Raw genomic sequence first — 27,709 nt, forward strand, 5'->3', positions numbered from 1 at the left:
AGAATCACAAAACCCGGGTCAAACATCGTGACTGTGCACAGCTATCCCACATCCTAGGCAGCATGTACCATTTATTCCTTCTGTCACTACGCAAAATCAATACACTGTCTCTAATGCAACAGATCCTTCCGTTCTATCCAAGTTGGCTGCCGAAATGCTGGCGAGTCACTTAGTGGTGCTTGAATCCTGTCTACTCAGCTGAAAGTTACACGCCCTCTCCCAATTGCTCCAATTGTACCAGCACACTTAAACTGCAGCCTCGTGCACCTACTGACGCTCCGGCTGCCGGCAGCCTGCAGTGAATATTAGTAATGAAATTAAAAGCGGGCGCGAAATTAAATTGAAGGCGGCGCGCTGCCGCCAGGCGAGCCCTAATAATTCCCTGAAAAAAAAGCTTCAGCAAGCTAACATGCCTGTATCCCAAACGTTTGCGCAACATGGAATACTGATCACCTACGCATGCGCACAACGTGATACGAGAGCGGACGTCGGAGAGAAGCAGTGCTGGTGACGCGGGGCTCCCATGCCCGAGGGAGAGCCCCGCGGTGGCGGCTGAAGTCCGGAGTTGTGGTAAGTGGGCATTACTGGGGGGGGGGGGGGGGGGGGTGTCGGTGCACGTGTGTGTGTGTGTGTGCGCGCGTGTGTGTCTGTGTGTATGCATGCGTGAGTGTGGCCGTGTGAGTGCGTGCGCGATTGCGAGCAGCTGACTTGTGAATGTTGTTAGGAGATGTGCACGGCGCCGGACTGGACGTGCGCGTCCACAGCCCAGAATCTCCGCGCGTGCACTGGGTTGTGTCCCTTGAGAGGCAACTCAGCGACAATAGGTCTCTAGGACGAGACCTAAAAAGAAGTCAGCCTGTTTATCAGCGCCACGCCCCTCTGCAGGCTCCCCCTGCATTCCACGAGGCGCGCGACGCGATCGCTGCATTTCTGCCGTGCTCTGGAGACAAGACCTGGCTGCCCACAGCGTTATCCTATGGAAAAACGCTGCGCGCGCCCACGTCTTGTCTCCAGAGTCCTTTTTTTTGTGCAGAGACGCCTGCTATAGTTCTCGCTCCGCCGAGAACGCGATTGCCGTGCGTTTTCGGAGCGAGACCTAAAAATGACTGTTTGACCGGCCCGAGAGGCTGGCCAAACAGTCATTGTGCACTTGGGAGTGGGCAAACCCCTCCTCCCCCGCTCTGAGAGCAGAGCAGCCCCGCCCGTCCCACAAAGCTGCGCAGCAGAAACAAATACAATGATAATCTCAAGTTATTATCAATGTATTTGTTCTTTCTTTCATTGCTTTGCAGCAGTGGGGCAACGCCCCTCTGCCTTAGCGGAAGAGCCACAACTGCCTGTCCTCCCACATCCAATCAAACATGTCTCAATGCACTTCAACATTTGACAGCCCATGGGAACCTTCTGCTGAACTCATCCTCAACAGAGGTCTACTTTACCTCCTCTTCTGCTACCATCACCTCACGTAACTCTCCTGGTCCTCGTCCCTCCTCGTACCTTGTCCTCCTCTTCTGCTAGAAACTGAGGAGTGCTTCTCAACCATTCACTGTGTATAACAGCGCTCATTACTATCACCGTCACCACAGGATGAAACCAAGTAACACATCGATGAATAATCTATATCCACGTCTACTATTCCACACCACTAATGCACTGATTCGCTCACTGCTCAACAGCAGATTGGATTACTACCACTGCTGTTGAACTCTCTCAGTATCCGTTCTCCCCACTGGATAAGACCCAATACTACGACCGCACCCTTTCACCACAGAGCTGCAGGGCTCTCGCCGAAAGCAAAGAACACTCTCTACAAGTTGTTGAAAACCATATTCAAAGCGCACCTCAGCATTTCTATGGACTACCTAAATACATTCATGCTACAGTCATGTAGGAGAATTGCCAAAGAGAACTCCATTATCACACCCAAAGTCACTCTGCATCATTCCGATTCCACCTTCTAGGACTTCATCGTTTGACCTCACGGCCTCCCGAGATCTGAGCCTGCCCCACACCCACTCACTCACTGAGATCTGAGCCTGCCCCACACCCACTCACTCACTGAGATCTGAGCATGCCCCACACCCACTCACTCACTGAGATCTGAGCATGCCCCACACCCACTCACTCACTGAGATCTGAGCATGCCCCACACCCACTCACTCACTGAGATCTGAGCCTGCCCCACACCCACTCACTCACTGAGATCTGAGCATGCCCCACACCCACTCACTCACTGAGATCTGAGCCTGCCCCACATCCACTCACTCACTGAGATCTGAGCATGCCCCAAACCCACTCACTGAGATCTGAGCATGCCCCACACCCACTCACTGAGATCTGAGCATGCCCCACATCCACTCACTCACTGAGATCTGAGCATGCCCCAAACCCACTCACTCACTGAGATCTGAGCATGCCCCACACCCACTCACTCACTGAGATCTGAGCCTGCCCCACATCCACTCACTGAGATCTGAGCCTGCCCCACACCCACTCACTTTGGTTTATGTTACTGACTATATCTGCCTATCAGGTTAGGTACCACATTTACCCTTTTGTTCGATGCTTCTGATCGATATTACATTCCACTCATTTCAAATAAATAATAAAACATGCATTGTCATTTAGGAGGTGAAACGGCACGGCCGATCTGCAACACGGATAGCAACATAAGCTTGGAGCGAATATGGCAGGGGCAATTGTCCAGGAAGGGTCATTGTATACATGGGCAGATGGTCAGGCACATCATTCAGTCGCTGTGTATTACCTATAGTCTTGATTTCGTTCCTCATTTACTGAGTCCTATATTTGTGTCTGCTTGGGGTGGCATAGTGCAACACTTTGTTTTGTCGTTAAGCTTTGTGTGGTACTGTTAGAACTGGCTATTTCTGGTAGGCTAAGGCTGACGCCAAAGCCAGGCAGAAACCACCATTCTAGTAAGGCAAGGAAGTCACACGCCAAGATAACCTTTGCTCACCCCCTTGGTAGCTTGGCACAAGCAGTAAGGCTAAACTCGGAGGCAATGTGTAAAGCATTTGCGCCAGCACACAACAGCAACAACATACTAGGCACACCACAAAAGAGACTCCACACAAGGTTATTATAAAATAACTTTTGTATTGTAAAAACATATCAGATAGAATCACACATATACACTGTGCCAACTGGCACGGGCAATATTCACATGGGATTATGTACAGGACAGGGCCACATGGGCCACTGTCATAATCAGATATAGCACTTTTTAGAAATTAGAATAAGTATATAAAATCACTGTAGCACAATGTAACAGTTAGAAATCACAACCAGTATCTACTGGTAACAGGAAAGTACCACCTGCGCAACCCTAAACACCTTAGGGGAATGTCACGCAGGGAACCAGGACCTTACTAGGACCACCTGTACTAAAAAGAACAACCACCTAAGTATCACACAGCATTTAGGGGTCTAGGAAAGAACACATTACCCATGATGCATAAATATACATTCAGAGGAGTAATAAAGAGAAACACATGATGCCTAAACATTCAGAGGTGTTCAGAATAAAGCACATGATGAAATAAAATACATTCAGGGGTCCAGCGCAAGAAGTCACATGATGCCTAAAACATTCAGAGGTGCAGCGCAGGAAAAAGGAAGACACATAATGCATAAAAACATTCAGAGGTGCCAGAGCAATACAATAGCGCAAAAATCACATGTCTAAAAACATTCAGAGGTGTAAGATCAAGGTGCGTAATCATATTAAATGCATTACATTTCCTAGCACCACATCACATTGCGCAAAACTCACATTAGGCAAATACTATCACATAAGCCACTACCTGTGGCAGTCCCTAGGCCAACTGGCCTTGTTGGGGCTCAGACGCCCTGAGTCTCAATGTCAGGGTGCGCTGCCATGCAGCGCCAGTCTAAGAAAAAGCCTAAACGTAGCAGCTGCCCACTAATTGCTGGGCAGCTGGGGAACCATCAAAGAAAATGCGGCAGGGTCCTCACTGACCCTTCGGCGCAGACTGCGCCAATGTTGGAGCCACACAGGCTCTAAAAACACCTTCCTCGCAGGTAGGAGAGGGCGGGCACCGGCAATGTGCCCCGACGCCCCCTCTAACTATGGCCAAACGCTGGAGCCAAACAGGCTCTTAAACAAAATATGGCCCTTCTGAGCCACGCAGGCTCTCACAATTCTGCCCCCAAGTTGGAGCCATCAGGGCTCGAAAACACGAGTATGCCGCCTGGAGCCTTGCAGGCTCGTAAATATCGATGCGGCATTGGAGCCTCTCAGGGCTCTACGTACGTTGGGGCGACCCACTGCCTACCGGGGCCGCTCTTGAAGCCCTCGTGGCTTCGCACTGGCAATGGGCGCAAGCTCACGCCACTGGGGGGGGGGGGGGGGGGGACCGACAATGTGTCCCGGCGCCCCTCCCTTCTCCTCTGCCCCACTCTGCCCGGCCGTCAGCCCAGACTCACCGGGACACCGACGCGGGGCGGTCTCTTCTTCTGGGCAGCGCGGGGCTCCTCTTCCACCACGGAGCCCCGCCTGCACTCTCAGCTGCTCTCTCTCCCCTTCGGCAACTTCACCGGCGGCGGGGGCGGGCACCGACAATGTGCCCCGCGCCCCCTTCGCTCTCTCTCCTCTCGTTGCAGGGCTCCCTCGACACACGGGAGCCCTGTTCACCGGCCATCTTTCTTCCTCGCCGCCACTCCGGTCTCTCCCCCAGGCGTCCACGAGCGCTGGGCCAATCCCAGCGCGGCCTTCGGGACGAGCCTCCTCTGACGCGTAGCTTCTTCGGCCAATCGGAGCGCGGCTCTCGGGGACAGGCCTCTTGCCACGGCCAATCAGAGCGCGGCTCCTGCCGAGGGACGGCCAATCAGGTCGCGGCCCCTTCGTGGCTTCGTCCACGGCCGTGCACAGGCGAACGGCGGCTCCTGGGCACCTTTAGGCCCCCGGGCAGCGGCAATCACGGCGTGGGCAGCCGAAGTTAAATAAAATTAAAAATAAGCAAGGTGGGCACTCGCCAGGGCGGGCAAAGCGCTCCTCAGCGCTATAATCAAAATAAAGCGCTCTAAAGCGCTATGGGGCAATAAAGCGCTAGAATACAAAGTACAAAGGTCCTTCCAGAAATGCAGCTCCAACAGGCTGCACAAAGGTCCCAGAGAGTCCCAGGGGGCAAAGCAAAGTCCCCCCCATCAGCCCAGGCAAGGCAGAGGGTCCCCCAGGAGTCCAGGAAGGTCCATCAGGTTTCCAGGGCAAAGCAAAGTCCCCCCATCAGCCCAGGCAAGGCATAGGGGTCCCCCAGAAGTCCTCCAGGCATCCAGGGGCTGGGCAGCGCCCGCCCCTGGTAGATTCAAGTCAGAAACAAGAACAAGAACAAAATGGAAGGAGACAAAGCCCCTTCTTATACAGAAAAACGTCTTTGAAGTCTTTTGAAGTCTTTGTGCAAGGGGTCCCTGAGCACTGGAATGTTTCTGGTTTCCTTCTGCCTGTCAGTATCAGGGTCAGAGGTGACAGTTGGCCCGCAGGAGGGGGAGCCAGCAGGGTGGTCAGGCACGCACAGCCCTGCACTATCAGAGGTGATCTCCTCCCACCTCCTTGGCAGCAGATGCTGCCTTTCATCCACGGGCTGACTCAAACAACCTCCTGGGCTCTCCAGCCCCTGTCATCCTCAAACCAGACAGTCAATCCACAAGCAGGCCCAGGCACTCCTGACCCAGGCTCACCAGCCAATCACGCGCCAGCAACAACTTACACAAATATGCTAACTTTTAAAAGTGGTACTTCTAGACTAGACACAGTCGTGCCGCATATATCATCTCGCAGCATTTAATCTCACGAGTTCGTACATATCAAACTCGACCCTGCACTCCCCACACATCAGGAACTACCATTGGCATACATATTCCCCATTCATTCCTATGGGAGGGCAGGTCACTCACCACCCATACACAGAAAGCTCAAGCACTTTACACTGTACCACAGTGAAAAAGTGCACAGAGGCCTAAAATCACCAACACCAGGTTCCAGAAACAGGCTAGGAAAAATCAAAAAGTCTAGGGGTGAACCTGCCTAAAGGGCCGGGTCCAACAGGTACCATATGGTGTGATGCTACGAAGGGTGGTGAGTCTTAAACTAAAGTTCTATGTTGTGGTAGCGTGTGGAACATTGTGAGATGGTACTTTAGGCAGAGAGGTCATACGTGGAATGGTGCGTTGGGGCATGGTGTTATTTGTTGCGCTACAGTGTAATATAATTTGTTGCCTTATCACACCATAGTGCACCAGATGCACCACAACATATGTTCTTGTGTGTAGTATGACACAGCATGGTGTGGAATGCTGTCTGGAGCAGTAAATGAACTGTTGTATGTGAAAGATGGAATAGTTTGGGATGTTCAGATATATTGTACCATGCATACTGGTATCTTGTCTATAAAACAATCCTTATTAAACCAGATATGGCCATGAAATGAAAAAACAAGACATAAGAAAAGCAAGCAAGTAATACAAATAAATATGAAAAATCATACAAAAGCCATAAAGTGCAATTTGCAGTTAAAGGAAAATGCTACTCACCAGTATGCATCTGTTCTTGGCATGTAGAGCTGCAGGCTTGTACACTATGCATAGATCACCATCGCCATCTGGTGTTGGACTCGGATGTTTGCATGTTGTTTTTGTCTTCGAAGAAGTCTTGTAGTCATGAGGTTGGTGACTCCTCCTTCGATCGACACTGAACATGGGCTTCGGCTCCATCGTAAGATTGTTTTGCCAGTAGAGTTAGATGGAGAAGTGAGAAATAGAAAGGTGTCCATGCGTGATGTATCTAATTCAGCTAATACTGATCAGATAAAGGTATCCGGGGAGGAGGGTGGGCATGTATAACTCTGCAGCTCTACATGCCAAGAACAGATGTATACAGGTAAGTAGCATTTTCCGTTCGAGGCATATGAGCTGCAGATTGCACACTATGCATAGACTATATAGCAGTATCCTGCTTACCGGTGGCTACCTGTATCGGTTGCAGTAGTTTGAAAAAGTGTTTTTAATACATCCTGGTCCACACTAGCTTGTTGTTTTGCAAGCACATCTACACAATAGTGTTTTGTGAAGGTAAGTGGCGTGGCCCAAGTTGCTGCTATGCATATGTCATCTAGGGGAATGTTCCGTAAGAATGCCATAGATGCATGTAGAATGAGCTCTAGGGGGAATGGTTAACGTGCGTTTGGCTTTAAGGTAGCATATTTGTATGCATTTTTCAATCCACCTTGCAATTCCTGTCTTGGCTACAGGATTGCCTTTATCAGGTGGGGAGAAAGCTACGAAAAGCTGTTTGGTTTTCCTAAAGGGTTGTGTTCTTTCGATGTAGTAAAGTAATGCTCTTTTAACATCAAGGGTGTGTAGAGTTCTCTCTGCCACTGAGTCTGGTTGGGGGAAGAATACTGGTAGTTCAACAGACTGGTTTAGATGAAAGGCAGATACTACTTTGGGTAAAAAATTTGAGTTTGTTCTAAGAACTATTTTGTTATGATAAGATTTAAAAAAAAATTCTTGTATGGTTAATGCCTGGAGTTCGCTCACTCTTCTGAGAGAAGTGATGGCGACTAAAAAAGCTACTTTCCAAGTAAGGTACTGTAGTTCACATTTGTGTAAAGGTTCAAATGGAGGACCCATTAGTCTGGATGCGAAGCTTGGGCATGTTGCTTTTTGGTGTGTGGCGAACAGATCTATGTCTGGCTGTCCCCACATGTGAAAGAAAGAAAGAAGAATTTGAGGATGAAGTTACCATTTGTGGATCTATTGTGTTTGGCGACTGAGCAGATCCACTATTTGATTGTGTACTCCTGATAGATGTTCTGCTAGGAGGTATATTTTCCGTGGAATGGCCCACCTCCAGATGCCCTGTGCTAGACAGGGTAATTGGAGAGGGTGTGTCCCCCCCCTGTTTTTGTATGTAATACATTGCTGTCATGTTGTCTGTACGACTTAGGACAGCTTTGCCTAGGAGTTGCGGTTGAAATGACTCCAGCGCTAGAGAGATTGCCAACAATTCCAGGTAGTTGATGTGGATTTGCTTTTGTTGAGAGGTCCATAAACCTTGAATGGTATGGTTTTGGAGATGTGGTCCCCAGCCGGTGAGCGATGCATCTGTTGTTAGCACTATCTGTGGAACTAGCTCGAGGACCGACCGTCCTTTGGAAAGATTTTTTGTGATCCACCACTGCAGAGAACGATGGGTGTGGTTGTCCACAAACACCAGATCTGTTAGTTGACCTTGAGCTTAGTTCCACTGACGTGCTAGACATTCTTGTAAAGGGCGCATTTGCAATCTTGCATGAGGGAAGAGAAAAATGCAAGATGCCATCATACCTATTTGCTGCATGAACACTCTTGCTGATAGCGAGTGCTGTGGCTGAAATCTTTGAACTAGGTTTTATATAGCATTTATCCTGATGGGATTGGGATATGCTAGGGCTGTGAAAGTATTCACTGTTGCCCCTAGATATTGTTGCATTGTTAACGGTTGGAGATGGGATTTGTCTAGATTTACTGTGGATCCCAGACTGTGAAGCAACTGTATTGTCCGGAGTGTGTGTTGAACACAGCTGCTGTGGGAGTTTGCTTTTATGAGCCAATCATCTAGGTAGGGGAAGACATGAATTTGTTGCCTTCTGAGATGGGCTGCAACTACCACGAGGCATTTGGTGAAACCCCTGGGTGCTGTGGTGACTCCAAATGGGAGCACCTTGAACTGGTAGTGTTGACCATCTACCACAAATCTGAGATACTTCCTTTCAGCGAGATGTATTGGAATGTGGAAGTAGGCATCTTTTAGATCTATAGTGGAGAGAAAGTTGCCTTGCTGTAGTAGTGGAAGCACTTGTTGTAAAGTGACCATGTGGAAGTGGTCTGATTGAATGTAAACGTTGAGCGGTCTGAGGTCCAGTATTGGTCTTAGAGAGCCGTCCTTTTTTGGGATTAGGAAAAAACGGAGTAGACTCCTGTCCCCTGATGAATTATCGAAACTGGCTCTATTGCATCTTTTTGCAACATTGCTAAGACTTCCTGTTTGAGGAGCGTTAGGTGTTCTAATGACATTGGATACGGTCTTGGAGGAATGTTGGGGGGGGAGTAGAAGTGCGTTCCAGGCAATAACCATACTGGATAATTTGTCTTACCCACCTGTCTGTTGTGATGGAATTCCAGACAGGTAGGAACTGTGAGATGCGTCCCCCGACAGGAGTGGGCTGATCAGGGGGAAGTGCAGGGAAGTCACTCTTTATTGTTAGGGGAGATGCGGGTGTTATTACCTCTGCCTCTACCCTTATTGTTGTTACCTCTGTAACCTCCTCTATTGTATTTCCTAGAAAAGGAGCCCTGGTTGGGACTTTTATAGGATGATGTGGGTGTTCTTATGTATTAGTTTTGGAACCGGCTCTATAAAAGGAGCGACAAAAGAAGCCTCTGGCAGATGGTGACTGTAAGGCTCCCATAGACTTTGCTGTTTGTGTCTTTTTTTCTTTTTTTCTAGTGATGCGTCAACTGCAGGTCCAAAGAGAGGCTGTTGATCAAACGGTTGATTTAGGATCGTATTTTGCACCTCTTGATCCAGATACCCTGAGCCAGGCCTGTCTATGTAGCAGAACACTAGTATTTATTGCACGTAAGGCGTGTCAGCTGCGTCAAGCGCACATTTGATTGAGGTATTTGTTATAAGTTTGCCTTCTTGTATAAGGTCATTGGGTTTGTCCTTATATTCTTGGGGCAGATGTTGAATGAGCTTTTCCAGCTCATCATAGTGAGCACTATTGTATCTTGCTAGAAGGGCTTATGTGTTTGCTATTTTCCAAGAATTAGCACCTTGACAAGCCATACGTTTACCTGACGCGTCTAATATCTTGGATTCTATGTCAGGAGGTGGTGTGTCACCTTGCCCATGGGAGTTTGCCCTTTTGCGTGCATTGGCAACTACTAGTGAATCTAAGGGAAGTGGGCCCTTAATGTACATAGGCACACTGGGAGCTGCCTAGCATTTTTTATCTACTCTGGGGTTAAGACCCCTAGCTCTAACTGGGTCTTTGAACACCTCAGGAGCATGTCTAAGAAGGCCTTGTAGCATGGGTACGAACGACATGAGTAGATTTTTGTGGTTGGGCAAAAGTCTCCAATAAAAAATAAACAGGGTCTAAATGAAGCTTGACCATGTGATATGTAGCAGCTCTGTTGATTAGTTGGGCAAACCCCACATTGTCATCCGGTGGGGATGGTTTTGAGGGGTAGAAGTCCGGATCATTTGTTAGATCGGGATCAGTACTGTAATCATGCCATGGGTCTGGTTTGTGTGGTGAATCATCAGGATCTAATGGCATTATGCTTTCATCTAATTGCCCGTGGCCCTTGTTAATTGTCACTATCGTCTGATTCTGGAGAGTATGGTGGCAAAATAATTAAATTAGGGTTAACAGATGGCTGCGGTGAAGCGTTAGTCGCTATACGAATCTTCTTTGGAGGAACTGGAATTTGTGGTAAATGATCTGGGCCCGATGAAGGTAAATCAGAATTACCGATTCTAAAATACCGAATTTTACCGATTCGGTATTTTAGAATCGGTAATTCTGATGTATGTAAAAAAATCGGTCATTTTTACCGAATCGGTAAAATTTGGTATTTACCGATTCGGTAAATACCGATTCAGTATTTGTTATTGAATCCTATGGGCCTTGAAGCCCATAGGATTCAATATCAAATACCGAATCGTTATTTACTGAATCGGTAAATACCGAATTTTACAAGGGTGCAGGGGGTGTCACTTTGACACCCTCTGGCACCCCTGTTTAAGGCTTGTGTGCCATGTGGCACACATACATGCCCTAAGGGCATGTATGTGTGTCACATGGCACAGGTGTACATGCACAGATGTGCATGTACACCTGAATTCGGTATTTTACCACCCAATTGTATTGGGTGGTAAAATACCGAATATTGAAGCCCTGTAGCAATGTTAAACATGCTAACTACATTTCAAACACACATATTCGGTAATTTTACCGATTCGGTAAAATTACCGAATATGTGTGTATTTCCTGCCCCTACATCTCAGTAGCCCAATACCGGTCGGAAACGGCCGAAAATCTGTATTTTCGGCCAATTCCGACCGGTATTGGGCTACCTACATCGGGCCCCTGGTTTCCTCTTTGTAGGAGGCTTTGGGTGAATAAAGATAGTAGTCTGCTTTGGATCCAGCAAGAAAAGCTCTTTGTTTTTAAAAACAAAAATAATATGCGGGCTTGGCAGACACAACTAAGCACACCTGGCCATGCTATCCGACAGCTCAGCCGCATACTCAAACCCTTGAGGTACTGCTAACCTATGGAGCGTGTAGACACCTAATTATGCATCTTTACAGAACAATGCGATCAGATACAGTAAGCACCACATACGGACCCAAGAGGCCTGGAATTTAGACTTTGACATTCCAATGGAAGTTCAAGACTGGCAGCGGGCCGGTGAACTAATACGCATGGTTTCTAGTAATGCCCATTTTCGACTAATACATTATAATTTTCTGCAAAGAACCTACTTAACGCCACAACACCTTCATCGAATGGTCGGGTCTTGCCCATATATATGCTTGCGCTGCAACACTGTGGGGGCCGATTACTTACATTAACCATGGTCCTGCGATGAAATATACTCCTTCTGGCAACTAGCTGTCGAAGAAATGGTGCATGCCACACAACTAAGTATTGAGCTGACACCCAAATGCTGTTTATTAGGCCTCTTTAGATGCCAGAAGAGCACAAGATAACCTATACATTTGGTCAGTTGCCTATGGTACTGGCATGACGTAGAATTGCAATCACATGGCTGCCCCAGCATGCCCAAACAATTGCGCTCTGGCATAGAGATGGGCCTCGTCTTCTACGGCAGACGCTTCTATCTTGTCTTGGTCAGATTCTTCCCCGAAGATATCCAAAGTGTGTTGAATGCTTTGACGCAGCCTCTCTCGTTGTCGAGCATGATGATCGGGTAGAGTCCTCTTGGACAAGCGTTGCAGTCTTCCTCCTTGTGCGCCGGAGAGAGGCACAAGTTACAAAGTTGATGTAGGTCGGTGCGAGAGTATTTGGCGTGGCATCCAGGACAGAAATGGAATGGTGTCCGTTCCATTTGCAGATGGCTGGCCCTATGCAGCAAGGCCCGACGGTTGCCCTCGAGGTTTCGTATTGAAAATGGGGAGTTTGTCGATCTATTTGAAATGCGGAGAACAGGTAAACGGGTACTGAAACATTACCGTTGAGGGTAGAGTGGGCTGCGCACTGAGGGGAACCCGAAGAGCGGTTTCAGAGCGCAGCAATACACATCCAAACCTGTTTGGGGTAAAAAAACAATCTACCAATGGAGTCGATGCCCATACGCATTATCACCGAAAGGTGGAGTCCCCTTACTTCATGACTGGAAATTACTTCTTCAAAGAAAAACAACTTGCAAACATCAGACCCAACACAAGATGCAGGAGTATGCAAAGCAAGTGCACCTACAGCATACATGCCTCGAACAGAGGATTAATGGCCCCAAATCGCTGCCGTGGTATCTTGTCATGTTGTGGCTGAGTGTGCCATGTGATGTGGTAGGCTATAGTGCTTGGTGTGATTTGGTCATTTTTGACAAGGTGTAGTGCTGGATGGTTTGATTTTGATCTTTGTTTTTGGATCGTGTGAAATAGTGCGGTACCTACCGTATGATGTAAATTAATTACATTGCTAATATACCATAAGGATGTGAGGTGAATGTTATTAGGGCCGAAGCCTTGCTGATTATATGCAGAATAACAGGTCTGAGAGGTCACTACTGACTAGAGCAGGTTAGCAGCTGCACAGGCCTTGGGCATTGATCCTATTGAGGATAATATGTGACGGGCACTGGTGACTGGAGCTGGCTAGCAACAATGCTGGCCTCTGGTATTCATTACAAGCAGGGTAACAATACATGTCAATATTGACTGGAACTGGTTGGCAGTAGAGTCAACCTCTGGTTTTGAATATTTGCAGGATTTAAGGTACAGGGGTCACTACTGACTGGAGTTACTTAGCAGGATAATAGGTCTCAGGGGGCCAATACTGACTGAAGCTGGTTAGTATGATCACTAGTCCCAAGGTGCTACTAATGACTCAAGTTGGCTAGAATGATAACAGGTCCCAGGGGCCAGTACTAACAGGAGCTGGCTAGTAGGCTTCCATACAGGTCCAAGGGGCCACTACTGACTGGCGCTGGCTAAAAGAATAACAGGCCCAAGGGTGGTGGGGGTGCGAGTGGCACCAGTGACCGGAGTTGGCTAGAAGCATTGACAACCTTTGGTATTGATTAAATGCAGGATTCCAGGTCACAGGAGGCACTGCTGAATACAGCTGGATAGCAGCAGTGGTGGCCTCTAGGAAGAAGGAATTGAGAAAGTATAACTGGATATACTGGTTTCTTTAACACCGATTTGGATACACACGAATGCCACAACATGCATTGATATATTACATTACCAAATTACAATATTCTTATATTAATTTGATGTGACTGTTCGCCTTAATATGCCTGCAAAGTTACATGATTCTATTAGGGCCCAGGCCATTTTATTTAGTGATGTCAATCTGCACACTTTCCTGCATCTTGTAGTAAATTGAACAGTGACAAACAGAAGTGTTATTTCCAGAAACAGTGACTTCTGCGGCTTGTCTGTATCTTTTATCTGCACCTCACGGACTCCTCACATTCCTCTCGAGAGAAGATCCTGCCTCCTACTCATTATTGTCATTTCAGTAACTGTTTCTATCACTTGTTCATGTTTCATTGACTTGTATTAGGAGAAAAGTGTATAAAAATACATGGGGAGCATTAGCATTATATACTCCAACTTGCTTTAGAGTGGATGCTCTCGTCCATTGCAAAGAAAATTGTCACTTGTTAGTTTGCTTGGCCTTTTGCTATTTTTGCATGAAATTTATGATAGATTTGTTGGCCTCCCGGTGTGTTGTGTTTTATTTTACATAGCACAAGAGATGCTGAGGAAAATGACAGTCCAGAATACACATTCTTCATACAAATCAACTCACAGTATGCTGTTCTGGAGGTTCAGTCCCACAGACATTATCTCTAACTGAACGCAGGCACCTTAGGAAACACGTGCTTTTCAAACCAGGTGCCGTCTGATGTGGCGTCTTCGCTATTGGATAAGTCAATATGTGCTGAATTTTAGGAGGGTTACCGTATCTAGTGCACGCTGTTAGACAGCGCTCACCTGTGGTAGTAAGATGGTAATAGGCACCTTATCACCTATGCACGGTGCAGGGCTTTGAGCTACAGAGCTCCTCATGCTGTGGAGAATATTAGGTCACATTTACTTGTTTTCCCATATTTGGTCGTGATGAAATGCCAACAGATTGCTCCATGACTACACAAGGCATGAACAAAGTTGGCCTGAAGTATAGACCCCAGCTTACCAGCAGGTCCATAGGTGATCGACACTTTCACACAGTGATAGGGGCCATTAGTTCCTCAATTTCTCTGCCACTGTTTTTAATCTCAACATGGACCAGGAAGATCACATTAAATATATTGTGGCAACTGGTCGATAGTTGATCTTATATTCCGACTTCACCAATCTCACATCTTATGACACAACATCCTCTGTCCTACTATGCTCATCCGGCGTACTTAATAAAAGATCTCTGACAAAGTGCCCTCTTGTGGTGCCCGCCAGGCATTTTAGCGACGGCCTGGTGAGGAGTATAACCCAATGATGAAGCATGTCACCTTCAGGTAAGTGAACGCAACTTGTCTTAAAAGCACATGCTTCCTAGGGTGTCTGCCCTCAGTTAAAGATAATGTCGCTGGGACAGAACCTCCGGAACAGTATACTGTGATTTGACTGTTTTATTTTAACAAATGTACATAGCAGATATTTGCCCTTCCTTGTTTCACAAAAATGATAGGATACCTGCCTCGAAGCGCACTTCTTACAGACAAGTATGGGGTTATCATGTTGCCGCTACAAGGTCCTTACCTGTGTGAGTTATCGGGAATGATGCAGGGGCAGACCCAAACCAGCCACATGTGGAGATCAATAACAAATACTGAAGAATGAACAGAGCTTCCAAACTGGTGACCATTACTTAATTGACCTTGAAAATAAAAGACAAGTTTTTAGTATTCTGGTGACTCATGACCATAAAAAACAAAGGTTATAAATTCAATGTTGTGTCAAATACTTAAAAAATGGAACTGGATGTGCTGATTCGGATGTTGTCCCAGGTCATGAGTGACAACTTCCACCACTATTGCTTATGGGACTTGTAGTTTTGTTTTTCTCATTAAAAGGATGAGCTCTAAAGTCCCAGTGTTCTAAGGGATGTTGGTAAAAATCAGAGGCCTGAATGAGGGTGTAGCATGACACTGCTCTGCTTAGCAGTGAGATGACTGAGAGTTCCCAGCCCTTCCATTCTTTAACAGACCGAGGTTCATCGGCCATTCATATTTTTTTGCAATGACAAAGAAACCTTTATTGCAGATAAAACCCCTGGGCGTGTTTAATCAACTACTGACAAACATGAGCAATCAAGAACATGAGTTTCTGGAAAACTATCAAGCACCCAATCAGAATCAGCCTCCCTTTACACCCAGGAATTCTTGAGGCTTTGGAGAGGGTGAATTACACGTGGTATAAGAGGAACACTACATCGACTCAAAGCTCACTTCTCAGAGATGTACTGAACTGCTAGCCTCATGGCACACTTAGCCAGCTCTTCACCTCCACAAACTGTTGACCACCTATCAGGGCAAATGAGCCTGCAGCAAAGCCTCGCTGGCTTGGTTCCAACTCCAGACCAGGCAAGGTGGTTAACTCCATACCCCTCCAAGTCAGCAAGCACTCTGGTCGAGCCAGTCCTAACCCCACATGAATGTTCCCCATCACAACTATTTTAATGGTACTAAGTTATGTTTCTGCCAAATGATTGAGTCAAAAATGTTAAGGTTTTACTATGAAGTGCTGAAAGAGAAATCATGAAGTTTTTCAATATTTCTGAGTCTGCCGCAGTACACAGGAGCATTATTTCTCTACAGCAGCAAATCATGTATGAGCCCTGTAGAAAGCACGTTTGAATGAAACATGGAATGCATTGCAGCCAACAATATATGCAACATCATAGCGTAGTGCAAGATAACTTGTGTTATAATTCCAGCAGAACGAAATGCCATTCCTAATGTGTACGTCATTTTAAAGCGATACAGAAGGGGATGATGGACGGAGCATTCGAGCAAATCAAACACTCACACCCAGTCAACTGATCTGGGTTTAATCCATCACCATTCTTTAGCTCCGTCCATCATCCCAGTTCAGACATGGCCATATGCAAATCAGTCTGACCCTGTGCCTCATGGGAACAGTCCAGCCCGAACTGCCAAGCAATATCTTCCCTGGACAGGAAACAAGCATCCTGGGACCGGGGATGATGGACGGAGCGTTCGAGCAAATCAAACACTCACCCCCAGTCAACTGATCTGGGTTTAATCCATCACCATTCTTTAGCTCCGTCCATCATCCCCTTTTGTTTCGCTTTGTTCGCCCTAAATTGGCAGGGTATGCTCAGACGTGAGTCCCTTGCTCACTTGGCCACTGGATTCAAGATAGCCTGGCTGATGAGGATTATGAATCCGAAACCGGTCCCAGGATGCTTGTTTCCGGTCCAGGGAAGACATGGCTTGGCAGTTCGGGCTGGACTGTTCCCATGAGGCACAGGGTCAGACTGATTTGCATATGGCCATGTCGGAAATGGGGTGGCTGAGTGAGCTAAAGAATTGTGATACTATAAAAATCGCTGTGTGCCTTGTTCGTCATAGTATAAGAGCGCAAAAAATGAAAAGAAATCAGCTCGGACTCGCTGGAAAGCACTACTACGCCTCGTCAGAGGTAGTAAGCGCTATATAAATAAAATACAATTGGCTTGAGTGATGGGGCGGGGAGGGTAGAGGGGCTTGGATTATGGCAGGGCCTAGGTTACGCACCTGAATTGATTCCATGTTTAAAGGGTTAGCTGCAGTTCTTAGCCTGCCACGGTAACACTTGTGGCCAATTAACAGCATCAATGTGAGAGACTGACTAGGCGCGGGGTCTGCCTTCCTGGGTGCAGTGCGCAAACAAAAGGCTCTGGGCTGCTGCCGGGGCTGGCAGGGACAGCATTTAGATGGCAACAAGTGTTTACCAGAGCGGGCAGAGTTACTTTAGGCCTCTCCCTTAAAGACAGTCAATAAAGGTGGGAGGCGAAGAGGGTGCACGAGGAACACCAGAGTATACATGTGAAAGGATAAACCGGGAGCCAGACGTCAATAATGATACAGCTACCTTCTTCCCCATGGCGTGAGTGCGCGCCAGCAGGAAGATCACCAGAGACAGACAGACAAACGGAAGAGTGGTGTGTGCACATCACTTCCTGTTTTTCATAGTGGGATATTTTTTGCGCATGCGTATAACATAAGTTAGCACGCGCATGTTACTGCGCACTATTTAAAAAAAAACAAATTAGCGTAACGAGATTGAAGTTAGGCAGTGTTGCATCTGTTTTAAACGGAAGTTACGTATCGGATCAAACCACAATATAAGTACGCTAACAAAAACAAGCATTTGCAATGCAATAGGTCTTGTATTAATGAAGGTTTGAGCTGTTGGCGTTGCAAATAATAATGAAACACCAATAACTCAAACTTTCAGTAATAGGAGACCTGTTGCAAAGTAAATGTTTATTTTAAATGAGCTGCAGCCGCGTCCTGACCCGGCTGCTCAAGACACTCTTGCCCCCTTCCAACCACTGACAAAAAGCACTGGTAAAGCCAGCAGGTTACGCCTTTACAAAATGCATTGGCTCTGTCAATTGTTTTACATATTACACAGCACTAGAGCTGCTGCGCAACATAGCTTATGGTAAAAAAAAAAAAAAGGCACTATGACGCAGTAAATGGTGTGCGCATCATAGCACTTTTTTTTACATTAAGCCATGTTTCACAGAAGCTCAACTGCTATGCAATGTGTAAAAAAAAAATTGCTAAACCCAATAGATTTCCTATAAGCAAAACCTATTGCCTTTTGCTGATGCAGGTTGTTCAAGTTGGCAGGTATAATGGCCTGAGTGAACTTGTTCTCCCTGTTCAGCAGGAAGTCACTATACCGGAGAAAGGGCTTTAAGTGAATGAAAACACTTATGGGGGCTCCCAGAGGGACGTGGTCGATGTAATGAAGGGCGTGGCTTAAAAACCCAAACTGAAAATGTGAGGGTGTGATGGGTGCTGCGAGGGTGTGATGGCGCTGCGAGGATGTGAGGGGCGCTGTGGGGTGGTGAGAGGATGCTGTGAGGGGTACTGCTGGGGGTGAGAGTGGCGCTACTAAGGGTGAGAGGGTCTCTGCTAGAGGTGAGAAAGAACTCCAGGTGGTGTGAAAGCTGCACTGCTTGAGCGAGAGAGGGCCTGGTGGGGGTATCCGATGTGCTGAAGAGGGAGCGAAAGGAGTAGTAGACAAGTGGTACTGTCTGCTGGCAGGCTGTGTGCAGCGATGAGGGGCTGCTCGTTGAAGGTGTGTGCAGCGTGATTGTGAGGGGACTGTGAGTGCAGGTGGTGTCTGAGAACAACTGTCTGCCAGCAGTGAGTGATGCGTCACTGGTGCCCTGAAAACGCGCAGGCGGTACATATAGCGCTGTGACACCCCCTCATGGAAAGTGCGTGCAAGGCGCGTGTCTTCAGAGAAATGTATGCACCGCGAACCATTTTGCAGACATTATATCAGAGGGAGTGTGTCAGTGAGATTGTGCATAGAGCGGCGTCTTGCAGAAAGTCACTGCAACAAAGTGTGTGCAGGGGGAGTGCGTGTATAGGGGTCACCAGCTAGGAAGTCACCATAGCTGATTAGGAAGTCACTGCACGAAAAGTGTGTGCATAGGGGGTCACCAGCTAGGTAGCCACTATCCACTGCAGGGAAAGTGTGTGCAGGGTGAAGGAATGCATGGGAGTCACCAGCTAGGAAGTTGCTTTAAGGAAAGTGTTTGCAGGGTGAGTGCATACATGCGGGTCGCCAGCTAGGAAGTCGCTTTTAGGAAAGTGTATGCAAGATGAGTGCATGCATGGGGGTTTACTGGCTTGAAAGTTATGTGGCCTACACGGTCATCCACTCAAGGGTGTTCTGTGTGCACTGTGGTAAATAAATAATTAATTACCGGTACTATTTTTGACTGGATACAATATAAACAGATAGCTCAATAAATAAGAGTCAAGATTCGAGGTAGCCGGAGTTTTGCAGGTTTTAATATAACATAAAGGACAGGAACAAGACGACCTGCACGGGAATAGGATGGCAGCTGCCGGGGGCAGGATCGGGACAACAGCTAACTTTAATAACAGTGCATAACATATATATACTAAAACAAATTACATTGCATTCAGTACAGTAGGCGTAGCAGTGGGCGGGGCTCATAGCAGTCGCGAAAGATAAGGCAGAAAGTAGGTGTAACAAGAGGCGTGTACATAGACATGTGATGTAAACGTAACAGATTATGTCATAAACGGGGCGGAAACATGGAGGGGGCTACCTTAGGAGCCGGGACCTCTAACCTAGTGGTGCGCGCAAGCTGGCAATGACGTGTTACTAGGGAGAACTGGGGGCTATGACTTCTGCACTAGAAGAGGAGACTAAAGTCTGGAGTGTCAGAGCGACATGTACCTAAACACTATCTAGTATCTGATGTTTAGAGAACATGTTGATAGAATCCAAAAGTTATCAGGGCAAAGGCTAACAGACTCTAAGACTGGTGCATGCATTATTCTACATGTAGTACGTGTTGAGGAATATTCGATGACCATTAATACAGTATTTCTCTTACATGGAGACATAAAGGCTAGACTATGACTGAAACTATTGATGCGATTCAGTAGCTTAGGAATGCAGAGAAGGAGAGCTGGACTGATAACTAGAATCATAACATACTCTTGGCAGACTGGCAGGCAGAGCCAGGCCGAGCCGGGCACTGTGAGGCAGGAAGTAAGTGAAGGGTCAGGGATGCAGGTGGGGGCTGTATCGCTCCTCGGAGAGGGTTCAGGAGACAGGAGCTGAATCTGAGTCCAGGCCCTTTTGAGGCCTAGAAACGGGGACTTTTACTGAATTAACGTGCACACTGTGAAACGTGGCAACATAGGTTTACATAGGCCTAATACTCGTAGCTTTCACGAGAACTGGAAACTGGCATACTAGAGTTGGACACAACTGAAATTGCGTCTTTAATTGATCATAGGGAATACATATGCATATTGATCATGCACATATAACATAAGATGGGGGAACACGTAGGGACACAGAACATGGCAAAATTTACTTTTCCACATTCCCTCCTTGTCACTACGTTTCCATCAGGAAACATCAATATTCATGATACCATCTATCATTTCATACAGCATCATTTGCTCGTCTCGAATTGTCTTGGAACGGGACCTAGGACTTGGAATACAGGATGTAGCACAAATGCCGCAAATCGCAGGGCCACATTGTAAACAGAGGCAGCAACTGAAAATGATCATTACTGCTATACCTAGGAATGACAATACTTTCCATCCCCAGGCAGAAATTATACTCCAGAGCCAACCGGACCATGTCTAGGTGCCTGGATTCTGGTGTAACTGATGGGCAATTTTATGAAGTCTGGTTATAGCTGAATAAACAGACGGCGCGTTATTAGGAATGAAAATGCAGCAACTAGATCCGATGACTCTACATGCTCCTCCTCTATCGGCCAGTATGACGTCAAGAACGAGACGATTTTGGAGCACGACAAATCTCATAGCAGATTGCTCTTCGGTTAAGTTACCTAGAGCAGAAGTAGTCTCATTCACTACTGCTTCAAGGGTTCTGGTTAATCTACGGATTAACTTACTATTCTGGATAGGTCCTATAAAGAAGAAGAAGCCTTTATTGAAGTCTGTATACTGTTCTAGAGCAGTTTCAGTTTGATCGACAATCGGGGACTCGATCTCCCTTCTAGGTCTAATGTGTACTAGATGTGTGTTTCTATGATAATCAGATGGGGCTAGAAAAACTGGTGGCAGTAGGAAGGCAATGTAACATGTTCCATCCCAATCGAGGGGCAGACGAACATATGCGGTCTGACCACAAACAAAATAAGAATGACGTGAGGCTTTGAAAATAGATTTCCCACTGTCACTATACTTGACAGTTGTAGGACAATCACTATGTCCTACATGTGCGGAACCATTCTTTCGGACACATAATTCGCCTTTGACTGGTAGTACTGAAATAGCAGGCAGATCTGGAGTAGTATCAGACTGAACATTCAGGACCATAAAATTCGAGGAATAATTACCTAAGTTATAAACTTCATTTTCTAGATCTAACCCTGTTCTATGGGTGAGACCTTGCTTGTCTGGAAAACATGTACTATTCAGAAGAGACATATCAGTTGAGGATGACGTTAACGTGGACCATGCTCCACACGAACCATTATGTGAAAATGGATAAGGAAAGAGTGGCAGAACTCCCTTCGGTGTCTGGAAAGGGGGGAGTCGACCACACACCCAACAATTAGTGGCATTGCTGGTCTGGTGTGAATAGTGTAACATTCTAATAAACGTGTTATTTCTCACAGCAAGACGATAGGATAGCTCGTGAGGAGGCAGATCTCTAAATGTGTGCTCCACTGTAGCATTAGAAAACTTATTTACATGAGAAATTGGAAAACATAAATGTAATGCATAACTTGTGCAGGTAACCATGAGACTTAGAAACAATATAAAACTTAGAAAAACGATACATCTGATAGAGTTTTGACTAACTCTCTCACTATGGGGGTCTATCTCATACATGTCAGAAACCTGTCTAACCGTTTCACCCGAGGGGGACTTAGACAATTAAACTGGCTGACTTATTTTACTAGACCTGAGTTTCTTTTTATACTCCTGCTGCGGAGTTTCCTCTAACAGGGGAGGCTTGGATTCAAAGTCACTTTTTAGGCAGTCCTTAGAAATGTTCTTGGCAAATGTTTTTATGCGACATCCATGGAATTTCTTGACGTGGGACAGGTGGACCCACCCCTTGCGGCCTTCCAACTTCACGGCCGTGCGGGTGGTCAGAAGAACAAGTTGCGGCTGTTTCCAACGAGGCTCCAGCGGACTTGAACGATCAAAGTTCCTTACAAGGACTAGGTCGCCTGGAATGACCTCATGCGGTTTCACTTCGGTATTGTCTGGAAATGTGGCGGCAACCTGTGAACGACAAGAGTGTAGGGCAGACATCAAGGAAGCTAGGTAATCTGTCAGCATATTACTGGAAACATCTGTAATACTTCGGGGTCTAGGTGTACCCCACATATTTGGGGGGCGGCCGAATACGACCTCGTATGGGGACAGACCTGATCTGGAATGTGCGACCATACGCATAAAAAATAGAGCGACTGGCAGGGCAACTAGCCAGTCTACACCTTTCTCTTTACAAACTTTGGCAATGCGGATTTTCAGAGTCTGGTTGTGTCTCTCTACGAGACCTGCTGCTTCAGGATGGCGTACACAATGGAACTTCCACTGGTACCCTAACAGAAGGGACACATGCTTCATTAACTCAGATGAGAATGGCTGGCCGTTGTCTGAATACACGACCCTAGGGAGTCCATAACGAGGAAAAAATTCACGAACCAACTGCTTGGCAGTGGTCGCGGCTGTGTAATCTGGAACTGGATATGCCTCTGTCCACCTGGACAAAGCGCATACAACTACGAGGACATACTTGAAACCTCGACATCGCTCCATCTGTGGAGTGGAGAAGCGTGGCTCAGTGGTTAGAGGCGGCAGACCCGGAAGCTGAGATCGGCCGTGGACCAGTGATCGATTCCCCGCCTCGGCGGGTCTCGGGCTCAAAAATTCCACGGACTCGATAATTCTCGTTCTGGTGCCTACTCGACTCACGGGGTCACACTCTGCGACTCTGGGCAATAGCTTGCTTAATCTCCACTACGGCCCCTCGCGGCGGGATGCCTGGCTTTCACCTTGTGGATACCCTGCCGGGGTATCTCACAGGGGAATACCAGGACGGGTTCCCTAAGCAAGCGCTTAGATACCGTGTCGGTGATTTGCGCTATATAAATACATGTACATTTACATTTACATCTGAATATAATCCATTTGGAGGACTTCAAAAGGGTGGTCAGGAGGCTGGAATCCCCCTTGTTCCACCGGGACACTTTTACCTGGATTGAACTGGCAACATATCATACAGGTACGGACTTTCTGTTTGGCTGCAGCTCGTAAATGCTTGTTGAACCAAATGTTCTGGATACTGTCTAACATGGCTTTTTCTCCTAAATGTGCAGGACTATGTGCGGTATTAATAATGACTTGAACCATTGAGTCGGGGAGAAACCATGTGGCTTTTCCCTTCGTCAACCATCCCTGATCCGTCTGGACCCCTCCTTGTTCGGACCATTTCTTGATTTCATCGGGAGTAGCATGTAACTGTATATCTATGACATCTTGTGTAGGGTCCTTAACTGTCATACAGGTAGTCTGGACTTGAATGTCTGTCAGTGTCATGTTAACTGGAATGTCTGGGGTCTGGGCTGTGAGCTTGGCTGTTCGATCTGCTAGATCGTTACCTTGGGAGATGATATCAGTAACTTTTGTATGTGCTTTGCACTTCATAATAGCGATAGCTGTCGGTAAATGTATTGCATCTAACAGAGCTTGAATGAGGAGACCATGCTGAATCTTGGTTCCATGAGAAGTCATAAAACCTCTTTCTTGCCAGAGCACTCCAAAGTCGTGTACGACTCCGAATGCATAACGTGAATCTGTGTAAATATTAACTTTCATGTTCTTGGCACGTATGCAGGCTTGGGTCAGAGTGACTAGCTCTGCGGCTTGAGCGGACAGGATATCAATACGGTGTGTCTCTATAACTTCAGTGTCAGTAGTCACTGCATACGCGGCTACTAGTTCTCCTGTACTAGTTCTCATACATGAACCATCCACATAAAGTGTTAGGTCGGGATCTGGTAATGGAATATCTGTCAGGTCTTGTCTTGGCTTTGTCATAGTGTTGACAACTTCCACACAATCATGTGTGGCAGGATTTGAAGTAACTGACGGTAACAGTGTAGCAGGATTTAGAACGTTGCAGCGTCTGATTTCTATGTGTGGCTGGAACAGTGTCAATTCATAACCTGTTAAACGTGCAATTGTCAAGTGCTGAGTCTGTGTTCGGTTTAAAAGAACTTCCACGGAGTGTGGAACTTGTACTGTCAGGGAATGTCCTAATACTTTGGAATCACTTTGTCTGATAGCTAGTGCTGTGGCTGCAACTGACTTGAGGCACGCAGGCAGAGCCTGGGCTACTGGATCTAGTGTGTTCGAAAAATAAGCACAAGGCTTGTATTGTCCTGCTTGATTTTGTGTGAGAACAGATAATGCTGTACCTTCACGTTCAGTAACAAAAAGTGTAAAAGGCTTACTGTAGTTCGGTGTTGCTAGAACAGGTGCTTGGCATAAGGCTTTCTATAATTCATTAAAAGCAAGTGTATGTTCAGATGTCCAAGGGAGGACAGTCGATACGGCTGCCTCCTGTGTCGTTAACTGTATCAGCGGCTTGGCTAGAAATGCATACTGAGGAATCCATTGTCTGCAATAAGAAGTGAGGCCGATAAAAGCTCGTACCTCCTTCTGGGTCTTGGGCTGAGGAAGACTCGCTATTAGCTGGATACGGTCAGGTGTCAACTGCCTACCCCTCTTGGACAGTAAGTGTCCTAAGTAGACCACTTGCTGGACACAGAATTGAAGCTTCGAAGGGGACACCTTGTGCCCCATCTCGGCTAGGAAATACAGAACTGTAAGTGACGCACGCTCGCAGTCACGTTCAGAACGGGCTGTGATCAGTAGATCATCGACATACTGGAGCAGGGCAGTGTCAGTTGGCATGTGAATATTGTCTAGTTGTCTCTTAAGTGCTTGACTGTAAATACTAGGACTTTCTGTGAAACCTTGAGGAGCTCGTGTGAATTTATAGCTCCTTCCATTTAAACAGAATCCGAAAAGGAACTGGCTGTCTGGATGAATCGGGACACTGAAAAATGCATTCTTGAGGTCTATGACAGTGAAAAACGTGGCTTCAGAATCAATGGCTGTCAATAGGGATGAGATATCTGGGACTACTGGGTACTGGGGTATGATGCATTTATTAAGCTCTCGAAGGTCAATCACTAATCGATATACTGGAGGTGCATTTGGATCAGTACGTTTCATGACTGGAATGATAGGAGAATTACATACATTGGAGTCAGTTTCTACAACCACTCCTTGAACAATGAGCTCGTCAATAATTTTGGATAAGGCTGCTACAGCCTCAGGTGGCAATCTGTACTGTCTGATTCGTGGTAACACTATACCTGGTTTCAGAGTCACACGATGGGGTGTGATTCGCATAAAACCTACAACAGTTGGACCTTGTGCCCATAAATGCTGCGGGACATTCAGTAATCTTGGATCAAAATCACGTAATACATAGTGACCTTTAAAGTCACGCAAAAACAAACTTATTCCTTCTGGGGAGCAGCAAATAACTGCACCTAATTCTTTCAGCGTCTTGATGCCTAACAAATTTTCGGGACATGATTTAGTAAGTAACAAATCAGTAGTTCGGGACAATGGACCAACTTCTAGAGAAACTGGTTTCGAAATTTCATTAACTATCGGCTTTCCTGAAAATCCAAGGGAAACATTTCTTGAGCCTGAGAGCGGAGCCCCTGGAACCTCGTCATGACTGATAGTAGTCCTACTTGCCCCTGTATCAATCAGAAACTTTCTGTCTTTCCCTAATACTTGACTGTGAACATAGGGACCCTCTTGATCTACAGGTATCTCGATGAGAGGCAAGCCTACCTCCCTCTCTAGGCTGTTTCATGAATACTGCTGATAATCTGGATACTCGGACTGTGCATACTGGTACATCTGCTGTGTAACATGCTGTGTTGCAGCTATAGGCTGCGGTGCTGTAACTGTCTGTGGTGCATTCTGTGGTAACTGAGGAGTCTGTGAAACTTGTTCTTGTCTAGGCGGACGTGGTCTTTCTTTAGTCTTACCGGTAGCTATATTGTGTTTCAGAACTGCACACTCGTTTATAAAATGACCTGGCTGTTTACAATAATTGCAGGTCCCTTTAACAGGAACTGCAGGATGACTGGCTTGATTCGTACCCCTCTTCTGACTGTCTTGAGGAACAGATTGTGCAACTAATACTTTCATTTTCGTGTCTTTCATACGTTTCCTTTCGTGTTCTTGCTCTTCTCTGATTCTATTCTGGTGATACTGAAGCATCTGAAGCATTTGGGACGGAGTATTAGCTTGCCAGGTACTTTCGACTTTCAAAACTCGGTTTTTTACTTGTGGGCTTGAATTCTCGACTAGTTTAGTAACAAAAAGATGAGGGTATGACTCGCTACTTGTCTTCAAACCACTGTTAATAATAAAACATTTCTCGAATCTAGAATAAAAATCACTAGTATCTTCGTCTGGTTTCTGTTTACAGGCTGAGATTGCATCCCAGTCTTCCTTTTTCGTGGCTAGTACCCTTGGCAAAACTTGTATTAACAGTTCGGGCAATTCTTTACATTTATCTCCTAGACCGGTACCTGGTACTCGTATATTATCTTCAGCTTCTAGAGCTGCCCAATCTATCTTTTTCTCTCCCACCTCCCATTCCTTTTCCTTGAGTTTTTCATATATGCCCGCAGGCAACAGGACCTTTAAAATTTTAATGATATCTGGATATGTGTATTCTCCCATACGGAGCATGTCTTTTAATTCACGGTGGAACCCTGCTGGATCTTTGTCGTGACAGGGAATTAACTTTTTCATCTCTAAGAGTTCCATCTTTGTAATCGGGGTGTAAACAAATACTCGTTGCATTTCACCACCCGCTGTTCTAACTGGATGTACTTCTCGTAACGGATGCTGTCTATCTATGTAAAACGGTTTACTTTCTGGAGGTGAGACGTGAACAAAATGCGGATTCAGGAACGTTCGGTATTTGTGGCGCTGTTCTAGAATGATACTAATTAAATCGGTACCTAGACCTTTCCATCTATACTGGAGTAGCTCGTTCAGAACATCATGTAACGGACCTGGATCAGAATGCTGACCCTCATACAGTGTAATGAGGTGCTGGATCATATACATACCCACCAGTCGCTGCTCGGCTGGGGGCAGCTTCAGAAACATTTGTGCCACTATTTCGTCTGGAAAAGTGGTAGAATCAGTAGCCCATCGGACTGCTGATCGGGCTAGTTCTTGTTCATGCATGGTACTAAGTTCACTATAACCGATTCGTGATTTCAGAATGTGATCGGTAGCTTGAAATACTTGCTCTAGAGAACCTTGTTCTGGTGCTGTAAGAGAGAAAACTTTCTTGTGTTCTAGACGTGAATGTCGGTCGGAAAGTCTAGTTCTACCTACATACGCTATTCTGGAAGGATTCTCGTCGTCTACCTCTTCGGTAGGAGAGTCGTCTTCTTTCTCGCTTACTTGTGCTGCTTTGCGTTTCTCGTGTAACCTTATTATTTCCTTACGAATTTTCTTGTACATACTCTCTATACTACTGAGTGTCTAGTGTCTTCCCTCGGCTATATGATCACTCCAT

The 27,709-nt window shown here is 46.5% G+C and overlaps 1 protein-coding gene across 9 annotated transcripts in view; it reads right to left on the reverse strand.

The window, feature by feature from the left end:
- Positions 1–27,709, reverse strand: part of LOC144792353 (uncharacterized) — a 250,193-nt gene that overhangs the window by 139,749 nt on the left and 82,735 nt on the right. For 7 of the 9 annotated variants that reach the window (XR_013602542.1, XM_078667325.1, XM_078667321.1 and 4 more), the window contains one exon: positions 15,047–15,164. The exons of the other annotated variants lie outside the window; for them this stretch is intronic. The gene's annotated coding sequence lies outside the window, so the exon portion shown is untranslated. The remainder of the gene's footprint in view (positions 1–15,046; positions 15,165–27,709) is intronic. 9 annotated transcript variants of the gene reach the window in all.

Source organism: Lissotriton helveticus, chromosome 11 (genome assembly GCF_964261635.1).
Source record: "Lissotriton helveticus chromosome 11, aLisHel1.1, whole genome shotgun sequence".
NCBI classification, from domain to species: Eukaryota; Metazoa; Chordata; class Amphibia; order Caudata; family Salamandridae; genus Lissotriton; species Lissotriton helveticus.